At 47.4% G+C, this 23,315-nt stretch overlaps 1 protein-coding gene across 3 annotated transcripts in view; it reads right to left on the reverse strand.

Moving 5' to 3' along the window:
* SLCO4A1 (solute carrier organic anion transporter family member 4A1) overlaps positions 1-19,824 on the reverse strand; it is a 70,190-nt gene extending 50,366 nt beyond the window's left edge. Inside the window, exon 1 of one of the 3 annotated variants that reach the window (XR_014527159.1) lies at positions 19,735-19,824. The gene's annotated coding sequence lies outside the window, so the exon portion shown is untranslated. Of the gene's footprint in view, positions 1-3,000; positions 3,300-18,151; positions 18,299-19,734 lie in introns of those variants that run through there. The other 2 variants (XM_083507411.1, XM_083507412.1) reach the window with 2 other exon arrangements.
* Positions 19,825-23,315: the final 3,491 nt, after the last annotated feature.

Genomic DNA, 23,315 nt, shown 5'->3' on the forward strand with positions numbered 1-23,315 from the left:
AGTTCAAGAAGGACACTGACAAACTGGAACGTGTCCAGAGGAGGGCAACCAAAATGGTCAAAGGCCTGGAAATGATGCCTTATGAGGAACGGCTAAGGGAGCTGGGCATGTTTAGCCTGGAGAAGAGGAGGTTAAGGGGTGATATGATAGCCATGTTCAAATATATAAAAGGATGTCATATAGAGGAGGGAGAAAGGTTGTTTTCTGCTGCTCCAGAGAAGCGGACACGGAGCAATGGATCCAAACTACAAGAAAGAAGATTCCACCTAAACATTAGGAAGAACTTCCTGACAGTAAGAGCTGTTCGACAGTGGAATTTGCTGCCAAGGAGTGTGGTGAAGTCTCCTTCTTTGGAGGTCTTTAAGCAGAGGCTTGACAACCATATGTCAGGAGTGCTCTGATGGTGTTTCCTGCTTGGCAGGGGGTTGGACTCGATGGCCCTTGTGGTCTATTCCAACTCTATGATTCTATGATTCTAAGTATGCTTATGGCTAAGCATTATTACCATAATAACACAAGAGCCAAGTGGATCAGGCCCAGCACCCTGTTCTCACAATGGCGAACCAGATGCCTCCTACCTGGTAACTATGCCTCCGGGTATAGGGCAGTATGAGTAGAGGTAAAGGGACCCCTGACCATTAGGTCCAGTCGTGACCGACTGTGGGGTTGCAGCGCTCATCTCGCTTTATTGGCTGAGGGAGCCGGCGTACAGCTTCCGGGTCATGTGGCCAGCATGACTAGGCCGCTTGACCAGAGCAGCACACAGAAACGCTGTTTACCTTCCCGCCAGAGCGGTCCCTATTTATCTACTTGCACTTTGATGTGCTTTCGAACTGCTAGGTTGGCAGGAGCAGGGACCGAGCAATGGGAGCTCACCCCGTCACAGGGATTCAAACCACCGACCTTCTGATCGGCAAGTCCTAGGCTCTGCGGTTTAACCCACAGCTCCCCCGCGTCCCTATAGGGCGGTATATAACGTCCTTAAATAATAATAAAATAATAATAAAAACTAGAGAAACATAAAACCAGCAATGATGGAATCTATATCATGTCTTGCACTGGGAATGGCTTCAAGGCAACACAGAACAATAAAACAAATCCTAAGTTAGTTGCCACCCAAATAGAAAGAAAAAGGATAAAAACTGCAAATTGAATGACCAGCAAATGTTCTCAACCATCACTAAAAGAATCGGAGACCATTTGTTGTCTCCAAGCATGAATGATACACTTTTAAAAATGTACTGGGCGAGAGGAGTCAGATGATAACCCCCCCCCCAGCCCTGCTCTTTATTTTGTTTCCAATCCGTAATCAATAGATTTATTTTGGCAGCATGCAATGGGAAAGGATGCAGAGCTCATTTCACGTCACATTCACCGAACTGGAACTGTTTATAAAACATTGATTCTAACATGCTATGAGATGTGAGCTGACCAAACAAATTAGTCCGGCTTCTAGAGCTTGATAGAGCCAACCAGTCCATTGACAAGAGTCGCACGGAGTTCTGCATAACTCAAGGCCTGCAAGGCAGAACACAGCCCATACTGATTGTGTCATAATAGCTCACCAGGGACACTATCAAGCTCATGTTTTCACTTCCTGCTTGGGACTGCAAGCCAAAGGAGGAGTAGGAGATTCTAAACACCTAGCAGATTGCAACAAATGACATAGGTGGGCTGCATTAGTTCCTGTTGCCAGATCAGTTCCCAAGACAACCAGACTAAAAGTGGGCGTCCTTCATTTTGGTCCTTCTAGAACAGGCTTCCTCAACGTCGGCCCTCCATATGTTTTTGGCCTACAACTCCCATGATCCCTAGCTAGCAGACCAGTGGTCAGGGATGGTGGGAATTGCAGTCTCAAAACATCTGGAGGGCCGAGGTTGAGGAAGCCTGTTCTAGAACAAAGAATCTGTGCCCCTCCAGAAGTCCCATCAGCTCCAGTCAGCATGGCCAATGGTCAGAGATGATGGAGTCTTAGCAACATCTGGAGCAACGTAAGGTCTTAACCTCTGCTCTAGAACTTCTGAAGGAAATACCAGCCCACAACTTTTAAAAAGTGGCTGAAAGCTCAGCGTTACATGGTGGGATAGTGGGAATTTTGGGGTGCATCAGTTCTATATGGGGGATAAATAGTGACCTAAGTCAGAATTATTCAGGGATCTTTTTCCCCAGCCGAGAGTTGAAGTGTGATTTTAATACCACCCCCTTTTAAGTGGGCCAGGGCCGACACAAAGCCTTGTGTCATTTCCATGCTTTTCTGAACCACATAGCTGGTTGATTTGATTTTTCTTTTAAATTTGTTATATTTCAATGCTACTTTTCGTTCAAATGAATCCCAAAGCAGATTACGAACAATAAATAACAACAACAACATAACAGAGCATTGCAATTACAGCATAAATCGTATAAAATAATTAACAAACCTTCAGTAAAATCACCTGTAAAGCACTATTAATAAAGCAGCAATTGCAGAAAAAGTTGTTATTGACAAATCATTACAGCATTTATCATCTATAAAACAATATTAACAAAATAGGAACCAAAAAACAGCAACAGCAACAATAAGCTAAGCACTGTGAAGTTCATACACACTTTCCATGCTCCCATGACTCATAATATTATATCTCACTCTATTCAGTTCATTAAAATATACACAATGCGTGTTGCTAAGCCAGCTCAGCCATGAGATCCCAGAGTGGTGTGCAAAATAACAAATTCAAACAGAAAGTCATACCAAACAGCACAATTGGGTTAGAGATTAAAACAAACAACATTCACTTCAAAATACATACCACCAGGGGTGCCAGCCTGAATAAAACATTGGGGGACCGGCCCCATAAAATATTTTATTGGGGGGCGAAGACTTTCGGCCCCTATGAGTTGGTTCTTATGTATACCGCCACTCCAGCAATTTAGGAATAGACAGAAAAATGTAGACAGAATAGACAGAAAAACACCAGGTTGAAAATATACATCTTAAGCTGACACCAAAAGACTACTAACCAGAGAGACCTGCACCTCCAAAGTGGGGTGGGCAAGATCCATAACCAGGGCGCCACCACCACTGAAATCGCCCATCCTATGACACTGCAACCATGGGTTACCCCCATTGGTGGAATCATGAAAAAGACCTCTGTTGCAAATCTCAAGGTCCAGACCAGCAGAGGTTGTCCTTTAAGGTTTTGGTTCCCTAAGCCATTTAGGACATTATATGTAGAAGTCAACACCTTGAACTGAGCCCAGTATGAACAGGCAAGCCAGTGCTGTTTGGACCCCACCATTTGCAAAGGAAGCTTCTTATGTATTTGAAAACATGAACAAAGGAAAGCCTTTATCTGGATGGTGGTTTCTGGCTCTCCTCCCAGGACAAAGCAAATTAAAGAGATAATGATTCACCATCTTTGTGTAAACAAAGCATCAGCTTTTGTGGAAACATTTGCATGCTTTCCAACAGTTATCAGATAGAAAATAGATACACTTCTGATGAAGTAGGCTGCACACTGGCTCAGCTCAGATACTGTAGCAATTCCAAACAATGGGCTTGTATCCAAAGCAGTGCTAAGTCACTCATCCCATTGTTAGTGCAAGGACTGCTGCTTCTGCAATGGAGCTCCTCGCCTCTCCTCCCCCATTGCACACCCGCTAAACCCAGAGCACATCTGGGATGGGAAAGGGCATGAGGAGAAAGGGGACTTCTGTTGCATGCATGGCTAAGAAAACTTAACTAGGGTTTGGGGCAATGTGTGAATTGAAAGATGTAGCTAGCCAGATGCTGTCTAGGTTTGTCATTGCTTTAAAAGCAGAGACATCACCTTGCCAACAAAGGTCCGTATAGTTAAAGTTACGGTTTTCCCAGTAGTGATGTAAGGAAGTAAGAGCTGGACCATAAGAAGGCTGGTCGTGGAAGAATTGATGCTTTTGAATTATGGTGTTGGAGGAGACTCTTGAAAGTCCCATGAACTGCAAGAAGATCAAACCTGTCCATTCTGAAGGAAATCAGCCCTGAGTGCTCACTGGAAGGACAGCTCCTGAAGCTGAGGCTCCAATACTTTGGCCACCTCGTGAGAAGAGAAGACTCCCTGGAAAAGACCCTGATGTTGGGAACGATGGAGGGCACAAGGAGAAGGGGACAACAGAGGACAAGATGGTTGGACAGTGTTCTCGAAGCTACCAGCATGAGTTTGACCAAACTGCGGGAGGCAGTGTAAGACAGGAGTGCCTGGTGTGCTCTGGTCCATGGGGTCACGAAGAGTCGGACATGACTAAACGACTAAACAACAACAACAAGCTAACCAGAACTGGAAATCGGGGTTGTCAGTGGCCTGTACCAAGTTTTATTGTCTGAAATTTAAGGCAGGTGCACTGCCTCTGGAAGGTATTGAGTCTAGAATCTACAGCACCAAGGAAAAGGGAAATGGAAACAGACAACCAGCCTTCAACCATAGTTGGTATGTACATGTTATGCATTGAGTTGAATAGGATCCAAAATGCAGGCAGTCTGATTGGTCTGCAGGAGCCACCCAATCCAGCTCCAGGTGGAAGTGAATCCGCAACCTGATTGGCCTACAGGAGAATCCTGGAATTAGCCAATGACGTGGGGCCCATTGTGTAAATAATGTATATAAAGCAGACATTTGGGGGGAACTGGCATTCCTCACTACTATGAGCTGAATAAAGAGCATGAAATCCACACTCGAGTACATTTGGAAGCTCCATGGTTTGTGTGCCATAGTTCGCAGAAACCATGGTTTGTGTTATGTTCAAATAATGCTACTGTGGAGTGGATTAGGATAACAGCAGAAGCATCTGACTGGGTTGCACCAGGCACTCTTTGGAGGCTTCCAGCATACATAAAAACATTAAGCATGTAAAAAATTCCCTATACGGGGCTGCCTTTAGAGGCCTTCTAAAGGTTGTATAGTTACTTATCTCCTTGGCATCTGATGGTAGGGCATTCCACAGGGTGGGTGCCACTACCGAGAAGGCCCTCTGCCTGGCTCCCTGTAACCTCACTTCTTGTGGTGAGGGAACTGCCAGAAGGCCCTCGGAGCTGGACCTCAGTGTCCGGGCTGAACGATGGGGGTGGATGAAAGTAAGCAGAATGAGTAAGTTGGGTGTCTTTGTCTTCCTGTTTCTATATTATTTCACATTCTGGTATATATTAGGGTCATTACCTATTTTAGCAGAAACCTCCTTCCCTTTAGCCAACATGCAAAGAACCACTAGAGCTATCTCAGAAATCTATGCTCTCCACCCTGTGAATTGGACCTTTTTGGCCTTCCCTTCTGCCTCTGGTATTTAGCATGCAAGAAGCAGAGCAGAGAAAATGGAGTCCTGATGTATTTTGCATATGTTACGGGTCTAGGACCTCCATGCTCTGGCGCTCGATGATGATGTCACTGCCGAGTGCTAGAATTCAGAAGTCTCTGTGCAGGTCCGGCGTACATATGAAAATCCAGGCATTTTTTGAGTCCAGCAGGCTGGGAAACCAGCACAAATGCAGTGATCACTGACCAATGCCAACCTATGAACAAGCCCTTTGATAAAGAATCTTAAGAATTGTTCAAAGAGAGAGTTTCAGTAATTCACCAGCAGAATATATAGTTGGAGCTCATGTCTAGTATGGAGAGCACACCAAGAAACAGTATGTAGACTACAAAAAGGAAATGCTCAAAAGCCATAGCTGGAGGCCGTGCAAATACTCTGATATCTCCTTCCTTTAAAAACCACAACGTCTGCCTTTCAAGCAACACCTAAACCATGGGTAGGCAAACTAAGACCCGGGGGCCTGATCCTGCCCAATCACCTTCTAAATCCGGCTCACGGACGGTGTGGGAATCTGTGTGTTTTTACATGAATAGAATGTGTGCTTTTATTTAAAATGCATCTCTGGGTTATTTGTGGGGCATAGGAATTCGTTCATTCCCCCTCCCCCATATAGTCTGGCCTAGGTCTGAGGGACAGTGGACCGGTCCCCTGGCTGAAAAAGTTTGCTGACCCTAGGTTTAAAACTATCTGTGCAACTCCACCGGCAAGAGACTGGCCACAAAATGAGAAAAAAAAGGTCCCTGAGCCTTGTAAATTGCAAGACGGCCCAAATATTTACGTCACAGATATTACCAAAGTGTCTGACAAAGAACGTTTGCATACAAAAGCCAAATACACTTCCCACTGCCAGCTAAACACTTCCCTCCAATTCTTCCCAGGAACAATATCCGTGAAAAACAAAACAGACTGGTTGGTTGGTTGATTGGTTGAATGGGGAGAGAACAATTATTGACGTGCAAAGCTTTTCTGCCAAATGTCTTTGAACCTTCGTGACTTTTTTTTTTTTTTTTACTCTTTCCATTTCAATTGCTTGTGAGCGATTGTGCTCAATGCATTTTGGTCTATCAACCTGACGTGACCAATTGCAGGGCTGACTCACTTGGCAAATGAAAATTAGACTTCCACTCTTCGTTGTAGGAGTTGGGTTGCCTGTGCCTTTAAGTATACAAGGGTTGTGTATGCCCTCTCTAGTCCCTCAGCTTCTTTCTTTTTTCCTATTTGTTATTGAGGTCCAGTGTGGTGTAGTGGGTCGAGTGCCGGACTAGGACCTGGGAGACCGGGGTTCAAATCCCCACTGAGGCATGAAGCTCACTTGGAGTCAGTTGCTGCCTCTCAGCCTATCCTATCTCACAAGGTTGTTGTGAGAATAAAACAAGGAGGTAAAGAAACACATTGCCACCTTGAGCTCCTTGTGGAAATCATTGGATCGAGCCTTGTTCCGGGGCATTGCTCCTGTCAAAGTGCTTTTCCCTGGCTGGTACATGTCCTTGAACTGATAATACCCTCTTGCATGGCTGGCTGTAGAAACATCTGTGTGCATGGAAGTGCACTGAAACATCTGGCTTTTGCAAGATAGATTATAATCTACTCTAAGAGCCTCCATCCTTGGGTTAAAGATAGTTGCCTGCCACTGAGTTAAAGGCACACGACTGGAACATAACCAGTGACCACCAAAGTTGGATGAGAAACTATCCAACCCACCACTGGTTTGTAATAAATGGACTTGACCCCAGACTTCTGGGTGGTGAGGTTAAACGGGGAAATTGATGTTTCGATGTGAATGATTTTTGGACTAGGGGGGAAGGTGAGGTTTTGGATTTGTTAATGAGTGGGTCTGAGAATTGCTTTGTTTATTATTTGAGTATTTTTTTTAAGGGTGTTATGTTCTATGCAGTGTTTTTCTTCTAGAAAAAGAGGTGCCAGTATTCACCATAAAGTTAAAGTTGTTACAGTAAGTGCTACACTTTTAACCAGTGCTTTTCTTTTAGGGGAAAAAGGTGCCTGTACTGCGTACTCTTGAGTACCCCCAGGAAAAAGCACTGGTTATATAAAATATTGTTGTTGTTTAGTCATTTAGTCGTGTCCAACTCTTCGTGACCCCATGGACCAGAGCACAGTGTATTGTATAACACATACACACCAATTCCCCCCCCCCCCCCCGGTAATATGTATCTCTCTTTTTTTGCTGTAAATTGCTTGTAGACCTTTGGGTGACAAGTGGATAATAATAAGATCACCAGTGTTGAAGCAATGATTCTTCAACATCAACTTCATTGGACTGGTCATGTTGTGCGGATGCCTGATTATCATCTTCCAAAGCAACTACTCTATTCCAAACTTAAAAATGGAAAGCGTTAGACTATATGGGATTGGCTGAAATGACTGGCAGAATCCGTGATCAGGGGAAAGAGACGGCGGAAGAAGATTGGAAGAAATTTAAAGTATATCTTAAGAAATGCTAAAATGTCGTGGTTTTAGGGGGGGGAAAGGAGACTACAGCTGTAAAAGATTAAGTAAAAGAAAAGAATAAGGGAAAATTTGATAAAACCAAGTGTTAGGATTTGCTGAAATAATTTTGGAAATTGGGATGTAGTAAGGGGAGGTATGGGGAAGTCGGCGAAGTAAGGTTTAAGAAAAAGGGATATGAAATTATACATGTTTGTTTGTGTGTTTGTTTGTTTTGTGTATTGTTTGTGTTTATAAAAACTGTGAAAAACCAATAAAAATTTATTTTAAAAAAATGGAAAGCGTAGTGCTGGTGGTCAACAAAAGAGGTTTAAAGACTTTCTCAAGGCAAATATTTAAAAATGTAGCATAAACACCGACAATGGGGAAACACTGGCCTGCGAGTGCTCCAATTGGAGAACAGCCTTTACCAAAGGTGTCATGGGCTTTGAAGACGCTTGAACTCAGGATGAAAAGAAGAAACATGCTAAGAGGAAGGAAACCCTCACCATGATCAACTCCCACCCGGAAACCCATGTCCCCACTGTGGAAGGAAGTGTATCTAGAACTGGCCTCCACAGTCACTGTTAAAACTGTATTTATGGAAGACAATCTTACTCAGCTACAAGTCATCACAGAAGAAGAAGAAGAAGAGGAGGAATAAATTTAATAAATGAAAATGAAATGAAACTGACTGCAAGCACAAATGCACCAACCATATACACACCTTACATTTAAAGTTCATCCAATGCTCATGTGCTTTAAATGGGTATTGGGAACATTTTAGATTTATGGCACGGACCTGCCCCTTGAGGTCTATGGGGAAGGGGAGCATAGGGAAGAGAGATCAAAGGTGGGTGTCTACCTTCCTTCCTTCCTTCCTTCCTTCCTTCCTTCCTTCCTTCCTTCCTTCCTTCCTCCCTTCCTCCCTCCCTCCCCCCCCTCCCCAGGAGGCCCTTTCAAAACATTAGACATAAATTTTGTTCCCAGTGCCAAGGAGTGAAAAAAAAATTCCTTTAAAAAACAACAACACACATTACACTGCCAAATGGACACAACATTTTCTTCCCAAGATAAGGGTATATAATGTTTCCGTTGCCAGGCACAAACATCTGTTGGCATTCCAAGGGGCTCATTTTGCATCTCTGGGAGAGATGGACATTTTGTCAAACCAGATCTCATACCCTTGAGAAACAGCAGCATTGCACAGCAGCTGTCACAGAGGGATATGTTTCTTCGGAAACTGCAAATCCTTCAAAAGCATACTTTTCAGCTTGGATTGCATTTTAAAGAAAAAAAGGGGTGGAGGAAGGGTCACCCCACAAAAGCTGCCTTGCTCACCCTGTCCCATGCTATTTCCTTTTTCTGACCTATGCAGGCTAGCATTAGAGATGTGATGGCCTGGCAATACAGTTCTGGTTGGGTCCTAGAAGGAATCCTATAATAACCCACTCTGTTTTATATCCCGCCTTTCAGACCAACTTAGTGTCTGACGCTGGGTGGAATTCAGAAATCCCCTTAAGTGAAAAGAAGGTACTTCTATGCATGTAAAGGGCAGGAGGTCCTTAACTCCTGAATGTTTCCTCCTCCAGATGCAGCCCATGCCCATTCCAGATTCCACGCCATTCTGGAAGCACCCCTGACCTTTAGGAGTAGCTCAGAGAGGGACATGCAAAGGGCAGCTCCATCCTTTTAAAGTGGACTCTGGACTCAAGCTTTCCCCCTTTCAGAGTTCCAAAAGAATGGTGATAGCTCTTGAAATTTGCTCAGTTGGATAGGACAAGGTCTATCTGTTCCTGCTTTTAATTCCAAAAGCAGCCAGCCAGATCAACCAAGACATGAAAATACAGTTATACTTTGGATCTCGAACGCTCTGGAACTCGGACGTTTTGGCTCCCGAACACCACAAACCCAGAAGTGATTGTTCCGGTTTGCAAATGTTCTTTTGGAACCCGAGCGTCCCACGGGGCTTCAGCAGCTTCCAATTGGCTGCAAGAGCTTCCTGCAGCCAATCAGAAGCCGTACTTTGGTTTTCGAACGTTTTAGAAGTCGAACGGACTTCTGGAATGTATTCCGTTCGACTTCCAAGGTACGACTGTAATGGCAATCTGTTCCCCAACCTCAGGTAAAAAGTGAAATAAGGGGATTCACATAAATAATTTGTTTATCACCTACATGTTGTCCATAGAACATAGCATCTCCTCATGTGACTCTTGAACTCTTTCAAAAATGCCGGAGAGCTCGTTCCATTCATTCTCAAGCCACAGGCACAAAGTGGCATGTTTGTGGGAAATAGCTTGGGCTTTTGTCAGGTATACTGAAGGGAGAGGGGCAGGCTTGTAGTAGGAGCCCTGCTAGAGAACTGTATATAATCTTGGGTGGACCTAGACACAGGAAAAACCCCCACTATAAATAAGTCAAAAATTAGATTGTTGTGACAAAAGAAAGAAATCCCTATGGATAACCGCATTTTAAAATTTCCTGCTCCTGGTGCCCATCTGATGTTGCATGTTTATAGTGCATTCAAATAGCTGTTTCTTTACTAATGTAGCTGAGTCCGTTGTTAATAAACCAATTAAGTTTCAAACCCCTGTGTGGCGTTTCAATTGCATACTCCGGGATCAACAGAAAATACCTTGGGAACACCCAAGTCTGGAAAGACACACATACCCTCAAACATTTATCTGATGAAAATAGGGGCGTCCTATTCAACAACAACAACAATTTTATTATTTATACCCCGCCCATTTGGCTGGGTTGCCCCAGTCACTATGGGCAGCTTCCAACATATATAAAAACATAATAAAACATTAAACATTAAAAAGCTTCCCTATACAGTGTTGCCTTCAGATGTCTTCTAAAGGTTGTAAAGTTACTTATCCCCTTGGCTTGGGGGTTGCATAACTCCATACCCTCCAACATTTCTCCAATGAAAATAGGGCCATCCTAAGGAAAAGTGGGACATTTGGGGATCAAATTAAAAATCGGGACAGCTTCTGTAAATCTGGGACTGTCCCTGGAAAGCAGGGATACTTGGAGGGTCTGAGACAGATTATGGGACTGTGAAAAGACATGAAATTAGATGTCCGTATAAGCTTAAAATGTTTTGTGGGCAAACAGAGGTCACACAAAAAGCACTTTTTTCTTCACTTTAATACTTGTGCACATTAGGAATCCTGCCAGAGGCCTGAAAACAACTGATCTCACATACACGGAAGAAGAAACAAGAAGTTGTGGTCTAATGCACAGATACGCCCTGGGTTGGGGCAAAATGAATGAGTCAGTTTATGGTGCCTGCTGCAAAGTTGCCTAAAGCAAGATCCAAAATGAGTTTGGGGATTCCCCGCATTGGCAAAACATTGCATGAATCGGGAGGGAAGTCAGAGGATTTCCAGCAAGGCTAGTAAAATATGTCAGTGGAGTCATGCAGAGTTCCTTTACCGACACCATTTATGCCATTCCATAAGAAAAGTTTCTCTGGGCAGCTTAAGGTAAATGAGGAAGAAACTTTTTTAAAACTACAAAATAAATATGTAAAACCACAAAATGAACAGAAACATAGATACAACAAAAACAAAACTCATCACACACCCGAAATTCAAAGGCAGATTTGAAACTGATAGGCCCAATCCACCATTTCCTCCAGTTCCTTTATTCAACAATGGCACTCAGTTCCGGTGCAGCCAATCCTTTGTTACTACCACCCCGATTATGAAAGCACTTCTGGTGGGATGAGGGTAGTTGAGAGAGATTTTCGACAGGGCAAGCAACATTTTCCAGGAGTGTTCGCATTCCGACCCTTACAAAGTAAGGTGGACACTAGTCAGGAGGTATAAACCTCTCTCTCTCTCTCTCTGTGTGTGTGTGTGTGTGTTTGGAATGGGTGGAGAAGATATGGCTTGCACCATTCACAATGACATTGTAGTTAAGGTCAAGCTGATGACAGATGCACACTGCCAGCTCCCATTGTGCATGACTAGCCGAGATCACGAGAATGGATAGCGATTCCTCTGAAGCCTTAGGCATGTTTCCACTGGAGGCTTGCTCCAACGATGACCCTTTTTAAGCCACTCAACTTGCTACTACAATCAGGGGCGGAGGGAGGAAGGTGTAGTGGGTGCAGGCCACCCCGGGTGTCACCACTGACAGGGGGTGACAAAATGCAGGGTGGCACTCACTGTGGGACCTGCAGCGCACCTGAGCCACGTCTCTCCTGGGAGACACACGGTGGCTTGGGCACACACAGGCTCCACGCTGCCCAAACGGTCTGCCCGCTGCCTCTCTCCCAGCTGTAGGGCGTCTGAGTGGGAGGAGGCAGGCAGACTCCGGAGGCCCCACGACCTGCCCCAGCCCTATGGGCAGCTCCCTCTGCCCTCACGCCGCCCCAGGAGCCCAAGCAGCTTCTTCCACTGCTGGTTACTTAGAATTGGGGAGGGGGAACCTGTGCAAAGAGGAGGTTTTTCAACACTTTGGGTGTGTTGGGATCCTGAGCCACGCCTTTTGTACCCGGGCTGTCGGTGGATAAGGAGCAACAGGGGCAATTGCCAGGCCTTGTAATGCTGTTACCACTGCCAAAATGATTTCCAAACTTCACGTGACAATTTACTGAGAGAATAGGGAGGCTGCCGACATTAGAACCCGCTGGATTTGCCCAAGATTACATGCAGAGCTAGAATTGTAGCTGGTAGAAGAACAGAGTCGGCTCATGGCAGTTCAGGACTTATGGTGCAATATGGCGCATGATGTAGTAACCTTTCACGGGGCAGGAGATCTCTTGGAAACCTGCATGAATCATAGGATCCTAGACATAGGCGCCGACTCCATGGGGCTTCAGGGGGCTCGAGCCCCCTCAAAAAAATTTTTGGGGGGGCTCAGCCCCCCCAATAATCTCGGGCGGGCGCCCTTCCACCAGAGCGCCGCCGCCGTCCCCCGCCTCCTCCCCACCTGCTCGTTCGCCAGCCAGCCAGCCGCGCGCCCTAATCGGAGAGCCCCGGCCAAGGGAATCCCAGCCAAGGCACTGCCGGAAATCCCGCGAGAACAGGGGAATCCCGACTGGCCACACCTCCCAGCCAGCCAATCGGCTGGCTGGGGGGGCGTGGCTTGCCCGATTTAGGGCCGGAGCCACTTTATTTGCATATTCATGAGCTTATTTATTATTCATGAGCTTTCCCGGGCCCCCCCAATATTTTTTCTAAGTCCGCGTCCCTGATCCTAGAATTGTAGAGTTTGAAGGGCCATCTAGTCCAACCCCCTGCAATGCCGTCTTGACTTCCATAATGGGGGAAAGGCGAAATATTAATTAATCAATTAATTAAAAATTCAAATATAGAACTAAATAGATTGAGAACCTGAAGGTTTCTTTTAATGGTAAAGGTTGCTATAACCTTGCTGTTACCAGATATAAGTGCTTTGTGTTTTATTAATAGTTTCATGTAAGTACCCAGAGGTTTTCAAACTTTTTGAGTCCATAGCTCCCTTAACCAACTACAATCTTTCTGCTGAACCCCTGTGGGGCTTAGGAGCCCAGTTATGTCACCCCTTGCCTGCTGAGCTAGCAGCCCCTTACCCCTTTTCAAAACACCTTCCCTTGTGGAGTGTTCCCTCAGCCTCCTCTCCTTTCCCCTCTCCTTGGGAGTCCTCCGGGCAGCTGCTACTGCCACCCCGGGTCTCTAAGCTGCTCCCCACCCCCACCCCAAGGAGAGTTGCCTCCCAGAGGCACCCTTCACCTGCAGAGCTTATAGCCAGGGCTGCTGCAACAAACAGCTGTGCAAGCCTTTGGGAGGCAGAGATGTGAGAGGGAATCAGAGGAGGGAAGGAAGGAAAGAAGGCCAGAGGACAGTGTTGCCCTCGGCACCCCAGGGTGCCATGGCACACTAGCTGAAAACCACTCCTCCAGAGTATGGTTTCTGGGAATCTCACATTTTGCTGCAGCAGAGGACCTTAAGGTCCATGATTAACCATAGTTTTGAGGTCCCGGGCCCTAAGGAAGTCAGATATCCTCCACCAGGGCCAGGGCCTTCTCAGTGATGGCTCCAACCTGGTGGAATGCTCTGTCCCACAAGACTAGGGCCCTTCAGGATTTAACCTCCTTCCATCGGGCCTGTAAGACAGAGCTATTCCATCTGGCTTTTAATTTGAATTCAGCCTGATCTTTTATTTCCCTTCTCTTCCTTCCCCCTCCCCTTTTATGAAGATTACCCGCTCTGAGACCCCACAGCTATTTCTCCCCTGGCCTCCTCGCTGGCCCAAGTAGGACTAATTCAGCCAGCTAGCCCTGGTGATTATCCAATATTTATTAGATGGATTTCCCCTAAATTGATTTTTGAACTTTGAATTTTATTGTTATTCATGTTTTTATACTGTATTTTATGCCGGTTTTAAATTTGTTTTAAATTTGTTGTTAGCTGCCCTGAGCCCGGTTTTTGAACCAGGAAGGGTGGGGTATAAATAAAAACTTATGATTATTACTAGCAGATTAAAAAGAGTGGGTTTTTTTAACTGCATCCATTAGCCTCATGACCATTGCCTCTCATGCACCATGATTATGTGAGTAATCCCAAGCTCCTGGAGAGGGCAGATACATGGCCATTGCATGGTGTGGATCTCCTCTTCTGCAAGCACAGAGGGAGGTCCATAGGCACATGCTCTGCCACGGGTGCAGCACTGCTGCCAGTGTTCCATGGATTGGATATGTTGTGGGGAAAGGCCTTGGATCCACTAGATCAGGGCGCAGCAACCTTTTTCAGCCATGGGCCGGTCCACTGTTCCTCAGACCATGTGGTGGGCTGGACTTTATTTGAAGGGCGAAAATGAACGAATTCCTATGCCCCACCAATAACCCAGAGATGCATTTTAAATAAAAGGAAACATTCTACTCATGAAAAAAAAAGCTGATTCCCAGACCGTCTGTGGGCTGGATTAAGAAGGCGATTGGGCCACATCCAGCCCCCGGGCCTTAGGTTGCCTACCTCTGCACTAGATTCAAAGCTCCAATCGCTTCCCCCGACGTGTCCTCAGAAAGAAAAGAAGGTATGCCAGCCTCAGAGCTGGCATTTCCCCCCTCTCATTAGTATAAAAAAAAAATGACTGAAAAATAAAAAGATTGAAAACCCACTCACCGCCCAGTCTTCTCCCTGCCTAGTGCAGGCCAGTGAAGAGGTGGAATAGCTCAGTCAGTAAAGCATGAGACTCTTAATCTCAGGGGTCTAGCCTCAAGCTGGGCAAAAAGGGGACTCCTGACCATTAGGTCCAGTCGTGGCCGACTCTGGGGTTGTGGCGCTCATCTCGCTTTATTGGCCAAGGGAGCCGGCGTACAGCTTCCGGGTCATGTGGCCAGCATGACTAAGCCGCTTCTGGCGAACCAGAGCAGTGCACGGAAATGCTTCCCGCCAGAGTGGTATCTATTTATCTACTTGCACTTTGACATGCTTTCGAACTGCTAGGTTGGCAGGAGCAGGGACTGAGCAACGGGAGCTCACCCCGTTGTGGGGATTCGAACCGCCAACCTTCTGATCGGCAAGTCCTGAGCTCTGTGGTTTAACCCACAGCGCCACCCGCGTCCCCAGGCTGGGCAAAAGATTCCTGCAAAGCAGGGGGCTGGACTAGATGACCCTCATGGTCTTTTCCAACTCTAAAATTATATATGATTCTCCTTCCACATCCACTAGGAATGCTTTGCCCATCTCTTCATGCTCCACTCACTATTGCCTGAGCTGAATTTCCCCACATGTGATTCAGTTTTCCCCCAACCAAGTGACCTCACTCAAGGTTCTGTGCTTTCAATCTGAATGAAATAGAGACCTTTCGTGAGTCACCTCCAGCTCCCACCTACCCACAGACAATTAGCCATGAGTATTAGTGATGCACAAGAGCATGAGAAACCTCAAGTGCCTCTGCGATTAGGTTGTTTGTTCAACTTATCTCACGAAAGCCTCCCCCTCAAGCGAGGTCGGGAATAACCCAACCCTGTGCTACTGCTAGGTGCACTTAACCACATTGATTTAAGTGGGCTTGTGCACGGCTCAATTTGCAGAAGAGCCTTCCGTTAGTTGTCGCCCAGCTGCAAGCGAATTTTCAAAGCTAGCCTCAGCTAGGGCCACCAACTATTTTGTCTGGCAAGGCTCCTGAGCCTTTCACAGCTGAAGCGCAGGGGGAAATTGGGCATATGAAACTTTTGTGATGTGGGAAATCTTCACATGCTGCAGAATTATTATTATTATTATTATTATTATTATTATTATTATTATTATTAGCATTAGCATTTAAAGACACAGGAGCCTTGCCAGGAAAAAAAGTTGGCAGCTGCTTTCACATTTTGCATTTCAGAGTGAGGCAGCCATGAAATATGCAACCTTCCAGCTGCAGTTTGCAAAACTGGCCTCCAAGAAGGCATGATGCCGGTGTTTATTTCTTCATAGTTCAGTCTATGTTCATTGCATCCCTGCACATCCAAAGACTTTCCCAGCTGCACAACAGCCAGTTGCCAAAGAATCAGGATCCTACTAGTTTTAGAGGCCCTAGCTGACAACGACGACGACGATTTTGACTTGTTACCTGCCCTTCATTGTAAGAGTGGGTGACAATAATTTGAAATACAACTCTAAAACCATTTCAAACATTAGGTAAAGGTAAAGGAACCCCTGACCATTAGGTCCAGTCGTGACCGACTCGGGGTTGCGGCGCTCATCTCGCTTTATTGGCCGAGGGAGCCGGCGCACAGCATGACTAAGCCGCTTGTGGCGAACTAGAGCAGCGCACGGAAACGCCATTTACCTTCCCGCTGGAGAGGTACCTTTTTATTTACTTGCACTTTGACGTGCTTTCGAACTGCTAGGTCGGCAGGAGCAGGGACCAAGCAACGGGATTCAAACCGTGACCTTCTGATTGGCAAGTCCTAGGCTCTGTGGTTTAACCCACAGCGCCACCCTCGTCCCAGGTGGGTCAAACTGTCAAACATTACAGTTCCCCAAATAGGGTGTTGCCTGTGGTCAAGACAATGTTGTGTGTTCCCAGGTCTTTTTTCTCCCTTGTGAATCATGTGAAGACACCCACTAGGACCCAAAGGGTGCATAGCTCTATCTATCGGAACACACAAGGGTGAGCAATGGGGCCAAGAACTATTCAATCAGCTGCGGGCTGCATTTAGCTCCAAAGCTGCCAGTTGCCTATCAGTGGGCTCAGGCAACCACTTCTGGCCGGGCCCACACCCACGCACATGCGGGGTGTGTGCGCGCGCGCACCAGCCCAGTGCCCTCAAATGCTCCACAAGGGTCGTGTGAACGCGCCCTCCGGCCGCCAGTTGCAGTTCCCACAACTTCTCCAGCGCAGCCACCCTGGGGCTCTCCACGTCCCACAAACGGGGCGGGCGGGGGGGGGACTTCATTTCATTGCAATATGCAGCACCACGTCGCTCCACAAGGCCGATGGGTGGCCGAGGAGAGTCGGCTACCCGGCTTCTCCGAACCAGCGGAGGGCGGGGGAAGCAGCAGCCCGCGGCTTCCGTGCGTGTCGGCGAGCAGCCGCAGAAGCGGAGCGCACAGGTGGATGACCGAACATAACCCCGGGCGGCAGACGCTAGAGACCCGCGAGCGCGCCTCCCCCGCGCCCCTCCCTCCTCCGAGTCGCCGCAATTCAATTAAGCCCCTAACCTGCCCCCGCCCTCGAGAACCCCTCCCTCCAGCCACATCCCTCTCTCTTTCTCTCCCGCATCGCCAAGCGTTTCCCACCGGCAGCTCCCAAAGGCAGGCAGGCAAGGCAGGGACCCCACCACCAACACCACCCCGTGGGGGATTGGGGGGGTGCTGCTGCTGCTGCTGCGCGTCGCTTCCCACGCTCCCACGTGGGCTGGCAGCCGCAGTGAATCCGGATTGTCTGAGCTCGGGGGAGACCCAGCCTCTCCGGCCCTACGGAAGCGCAGCCTTATCCCAGGGGCAGAGAGAGAGCCTGGCTTGCAAGCAGAAGAAACTCCCAGGTGCAATATACAGTGGTACCTCAGGTTAAATACTTAATTCGTTCCGGAGGTCCGTACTTAACCTGAAACTGTTCTTAACCTGAAGCACCACTTTAGCTAATGGGGCCTCCTGCTGCTGCCGCGCCACCGGAGCACAATTTCTGTTCTCATCCTGAAGCAAAGTTCTTAACCTGAAGCAATATTTCTGGGTTAGCGGAGTCTGTAACCTGAAGCGTCTGTAACCCGAGGTACCGCTGTACTCCTAGGGGCCAAGGGGTCTCCCCCCAAAAAAATATTTGAGGGGGCCCGTCCAAAATTCATGAGCACTGCCATTCATGCACCGCGTCATATGGTCGATTATGCGGGCGCGGCTTACTCCCCCCCCCCAATATTTTATCCAAGTTGGTACCCCTGGTTTGGTGAGACGCCTACCTGAGATGCTGGAGAACAGCTGCCAGTCCGTGTAGACGATACTGAGCTAAGATGGGCCAACGGTCTAACGCGGTATAAGGCAGCTTCCAATGTTTCGTGGAGGGCGCCCCTTTTGACGCACGTCTAGACTACTGCCTAATCGCCACTGAGGGCCAACCCTTCTCAGTGTCCTTGCCATTTTCGAAAGAAATTGAGGACAATCGCGATTGCTCTGACCCTCCCAATCAAAGCCCATTCAGAACATTCTGTAGTTCTGATTTAAAAAAAAAACAAACAAGAAAAAATCTTGATTGTTTTTGCAGCCCCGTCTTTCCAAACACAGTCCCTCACTCTGGGATAGCTCAGTCGATAAAGCATGAGACTCTTAATCTCAGGGTTGTGGGTCCGAGCCCCACTCGAGCCCGAAAGATTCCTGCGTTGCAGGGGGTTGGACTAGATGACCCCCGGGGTTCCTTCCAACTCTACAATTCTAAAATTTTATACCTGGTAGCCCATCTCGCCCCTTTCCCTCTTCCACAGTCAGGGAGCCCCCCCCCCCAGTAATTCCTCAGGGGTTTAAACTCCAAAGGCGATTCTCTCCCCCGCCCTTGGGCGCGCGCATTGGAAGGTGTAAAGAGCAGCAACACAAGGCAGCGTTTCTGAACATGTGCAGAGCGCATCTCCCTGAGGCGCCAGAACCAGCCCTCATACCTCGAGAAATACAAAAGAGAGTCAAAAGGTAGGGTTTTCTTTTTTTTAAGGCACTGAAGAATGAAAGCGTCGCAGCTCCATTCAGGCAAACCGGGTTCCAAAATAACTCAGCCACCTGATCCGCCTCGCCCTCGCCAGAAATGTTCCGCCGCACAAAGAAAGACCGAGGAGATCGCTGGGTTTGCGAGGAAACCCCCGTCGCTTCCCCTGTTCATTCCCCTATTCACCAGACATCTCAGCCCCCTCGCCAGCCCACAGCAACTCCTCGGCTGATGCTGAATCATATATCCAGGGCTTCTTGGTTGGGCTGGGCAGATGTGTGGCGGACGCGCGCGCCAGATCCCCACCCCACGGATCTGTCCTCTCCCCACCCCAGACACAACCCAAATTCCCCCATCAGGAGACAGTAGCTGATGCCCACAATACGACGTGACAAAGGAAAAGCTGGCGAGGTCCTCAGGCATCCTCTCCCCAGTCCATATAGACATTCATTCATGGTCTCTTTTTCCCCCTGGGTGCGGGGATTCCACTTCTCAGGTGTGGATTTGGTCCCGATCATCGGAAACATGCACGCTTTTTTCCCTCTCTCTTTCAACCACCCTTTGCCTGCCTTCCCTCTGACTCCTACAACAACGGCTCCTCATCCGACCGTATTTGCCCCTCTCGGACTGGACATTTGTTAAACGCAGAGTCCACAGGGTGCGCGTGTGTTTATAGGGATCAGGATCACACCCCTGATCCTTCTTGGAGTCTAGCAGGAAAACAGGCTGGCCAACATGCATTTTTTCTTCTTCTAAACCCACCACTAACAATATTACATATACAGCATCGCAAATTGCCGTCCGAATTTCTCAAGACCACCCGTTGCGTTCCCCATCCCTCATCCCGTCTACCTGGTCGGATTTGGTGTGTGTGTTTTTTGGCGGGGTGGGGACCCCGGAGATGCTGCTCCTCTCTCTTCCTTAATCAGTTCTTCATCTCTCTCTTTCTCCCCTCCCTTCCATTCAATCCCTCTTTAATCCCACCCACCTGGCATGACTGATGCTTCACCAAGCCAACCCAGGCGCCTCTGAGGTGGTGGCCTTATCTTAGCCCAGCCAATGGCGATGAAGCCGGCACGTACCTTTGAACCGAAAGTGACAGCTCCTAGAGTACGTGTGTGGCTGCAGATAATAATAAGCGCGCCGGGGGAGGAAGGGCTTACAGAGGCGAGGCTAGGAGGGAAGGAATCAGCGCAGAGCCAAGACGAGGTGAAGGCGGGCGGGAAACAAGCCACGCGCGGAGAGCAGATTCAGGTCCAACATGAACTTGTGGAACTCCCTGCAACAAGATTAAGGTGGGAGCGGAGCAATGCATGGGCAATAGATTCCGAGCAGGCACAAAATTAACTGGTGAAACTTCCTGCAATAAAGTTTAAGCTATCCAAGGACAGTAGATTCAGGGCAGGGACAAAATTAACTTGTGAAACACCCTGCAGCAAGACTTGGTGCTGGTGTTGTTGTTTAGTCGTTTAGTTGTGTCCGACTCTTCGTGACCCCATGGACCAGAGCACGCCAGGCACTCTTGTCTTCCACTGCCTCCTGCAGTTTGGTCAAACTCATGCTGGTAGCTTCAAGAACACTGTCCAACCATCTCGTCCTCCTTCATCCCCTTCTCCTTGTGCCCTCCATCTTTCCCAACATCAGGGTCTTTTCCAGGGAGTCTTCTCTTCTCATGAGGTGGCCAAAGTATTGGAGCTTCAGCTTCACGATCTGTCCTTCCAGTGAGCACTCAGGGCTGATTTCCTTCAGAATGGAGAGGTTTGATCTTCTTGCAGTCCATGGGACTCTCAAGAGTCTCCTCCAACACCATAATTCAAAAGCATCAATTCTTCGGCAATCAGCCTTCTTTATGGTCCAGCTCTCCTTTCCATACATCACTACTGGGAAAACCATGGCTTTAACTATACGGACCTTTGTTGGCAAGGTGATGTCTCTGCTTTTTAAGATGCTGTCTAGGTTTGTCATTGCTTTTCTCCCAAGAAGTAGGCATCCTTTAATTTCATGACTGCTGTCACCAGTGCTGGTATCTTGCATTAATTACACTGAGTGTGCTGGGCCCATTTTTAGGTACCTAGCATTTGATACCCAGCCCAGATATGCATGATGAGTCTGTTTGGTTCCTTACAGCCAGTGTGGGGTTGACCCACATCTCTAACCAGGCTATTGCTAGAGATGACTTCGAAAGAGAGCCAGAATAAATGCAGGGACAGCTAAGAAGTGGCTGTAGAAAAATAGAATTGTAGAGTTAGAAGGGACCTCAAGGGTCATCTAGTCCAACCCCTCCATTTTCCAGGGCAGCTGGACAGCAATGTGGGGCAGGGAGCTTTTGCTTTCTAGCTCTGCTTATGGGTTTCCCAGATCTATCTGACTGTCCGTCGTTGGAAACAGGAGTCTTGGCTAGGTGGGGTTAATCCAGCTCAGCATATGTTCTTAACATATAATTCATACCATAGAATGTGGCACTGGATGCAAGTTAAGATGGTATTTTAAAATGAGAGTAAGGAAGAGGAAAGCAGCATTAATCTGGAGCAAAAATAAGAGGTTTGCACTGAAAGGTGGTAGAAAGCAGGGATGGGGAATCTATAACCCTCCAGCTGCTGTTAGACTCCAATTCCCATCAGCCTCAGACAGCATGCCCAATGGTGAAGGATGGATTCTCTGGGGCTTTGGGCAGTGGTGTCTCTCCAGTCCTATGTGAAGAAACTGAGGATTGAACCCAGGACATCTTGCTCCACCCCACAGAGCCACAGCCCTTCCTTTTTTCATTTTTACTTATGGGAATAATTCAGCAAATGGACGAGCATTTGCCATGACAACTAAATGAAACGTCCATGTTCAGGACTAGTTCACCTTTGTATGAATGGGGGGAAATGGGGACAAGGAGATAGAAGCTGTCACCTTTCTGCTTTGCTTACCAGAAGCATCTGCACAGCTGCTGTTTCAGGGAACCTGAGTCTGAGCAAACTAAGCATTTTTTTAAAAAATAAAAAGTAAATAAATGAAGCTCTACCTAGCAGTGATCTCAAATGTTAGAATGTTCAGACCTGTGATGGCTGTTTGGCCGTAATAATAAACATTCATTCATTCAGTGTTCAGGCACTTCACACACTTTATAGTATCTCGGTTTATGGCGGTAGCCCTTAAAATTGCAAGGCATTATATTACTGTTGCAAAAATAGGCAGAGGGAATAGTGCATTGTTCAGTGACACCTGGTGAGTTTAGTGACACCTGGTGACGCAAGTGGGATGTGTCACTTGGGGGCTTTGCAGTTCATAGCTGAGGTCCTCTTAGGACAAAACTGGAGATGAGGTGGAAAATCTGTGAGAGCATCTGTAACTCCACCCCTGCCTCAATACACACAGCTGCTTGAGTCCTGTGTATGTGTGTGTGTGTGTGTAAAACAGAGTGCAATTTGCAGCAGGGAAAGCATAAGGCAGGAAACACTCAGAGCTCAATTAGACTGATGTTAAATATGCCTTTACATTTAATGCACAAGGTTTGGCTTTTCTTTTCTTTTTTTAAAAAAAGCAAATTGCTTTTGCTTGAGGTGGGGGTGAAATTTAATGGGATCATGGAGCAGCATGGAGTTTAACCCTTTTGTTCCTTGCTGTGGTCCTGAGGGGGAAAACTGTAACCTGGAGCGAAATATTTGCATGAGGAGGAAATTAATTCCCCATTGTGGGAGCCCTTTCTCCGCAAACACCAACCGCAGGAGAGGGATATTTCACAGGATCAAAGGAAGGAAGGAAAGGGTTAAATTCCCCCACTCCATGCCTGCAAGCACCCCACCCCACTTCATTTATAATTTTAATTTTTAAAAATCCTGCATGCTAGATGCAAAGGCTAGCTTAAAGCTCATGTCTTGCCTGGCAGTTGAATACCCGTCGCCTGGAGCGCCGCCTCTGAAACAGCCCCTTTGTGATTTATCTAATTAGTTAAAACACACACCCAGGGTAGCCTAATAGCTGATCGTCTACTTCAAATCTGCTGTGGCCCTGAGAAGCTCTGATATACTCACTGTTGTGCACAGCTAGAGCTGGACAGCGTTGATTGGTGCCCATTGGGACTGGTAGGGCAAAAGACAGGGAGGCTGTGTAGTCCTAAAGGGAGCCGGAGCCAAGGATAGGCAGAGCCAATTAATTCCATTTCTGTCCCCATCTGCCTCCCTGCTGAATTCTACAAGGGGAAACTATGAAGGGGGAGGAAGCTCACAGCCAGGGTCATCCTCTGTGCTGGTTGCAAGGAAGAAGGCAGGCAGGTGAGGGCTGGGCAAAGGTGGAGTGGAACAGAGTCTCGCCGCAATGTACCAGCCTCCACAGGAGATAGTGGGACTTACTGGGAACTCTAGTCTTTGGGATGTGCTTGGGGGCAGAACATTCTCAAACCTTCTGGAACTCACTGGAACTGTCTCGATCGACAGACCTGCAGCTGT

This window comes from Podarcis liolepis, assembly GCF_965112155.1.
Source record: "Podarcis liolepis genome assembly, chromosome: 6".
Taxonomy (NCBI): domain Eukaryota; kingdom Metazoa; phylum Chordata; class Lepidosauria; order Squamata; family Lacertidae; genus Podarcis; species Podarcis liolepis.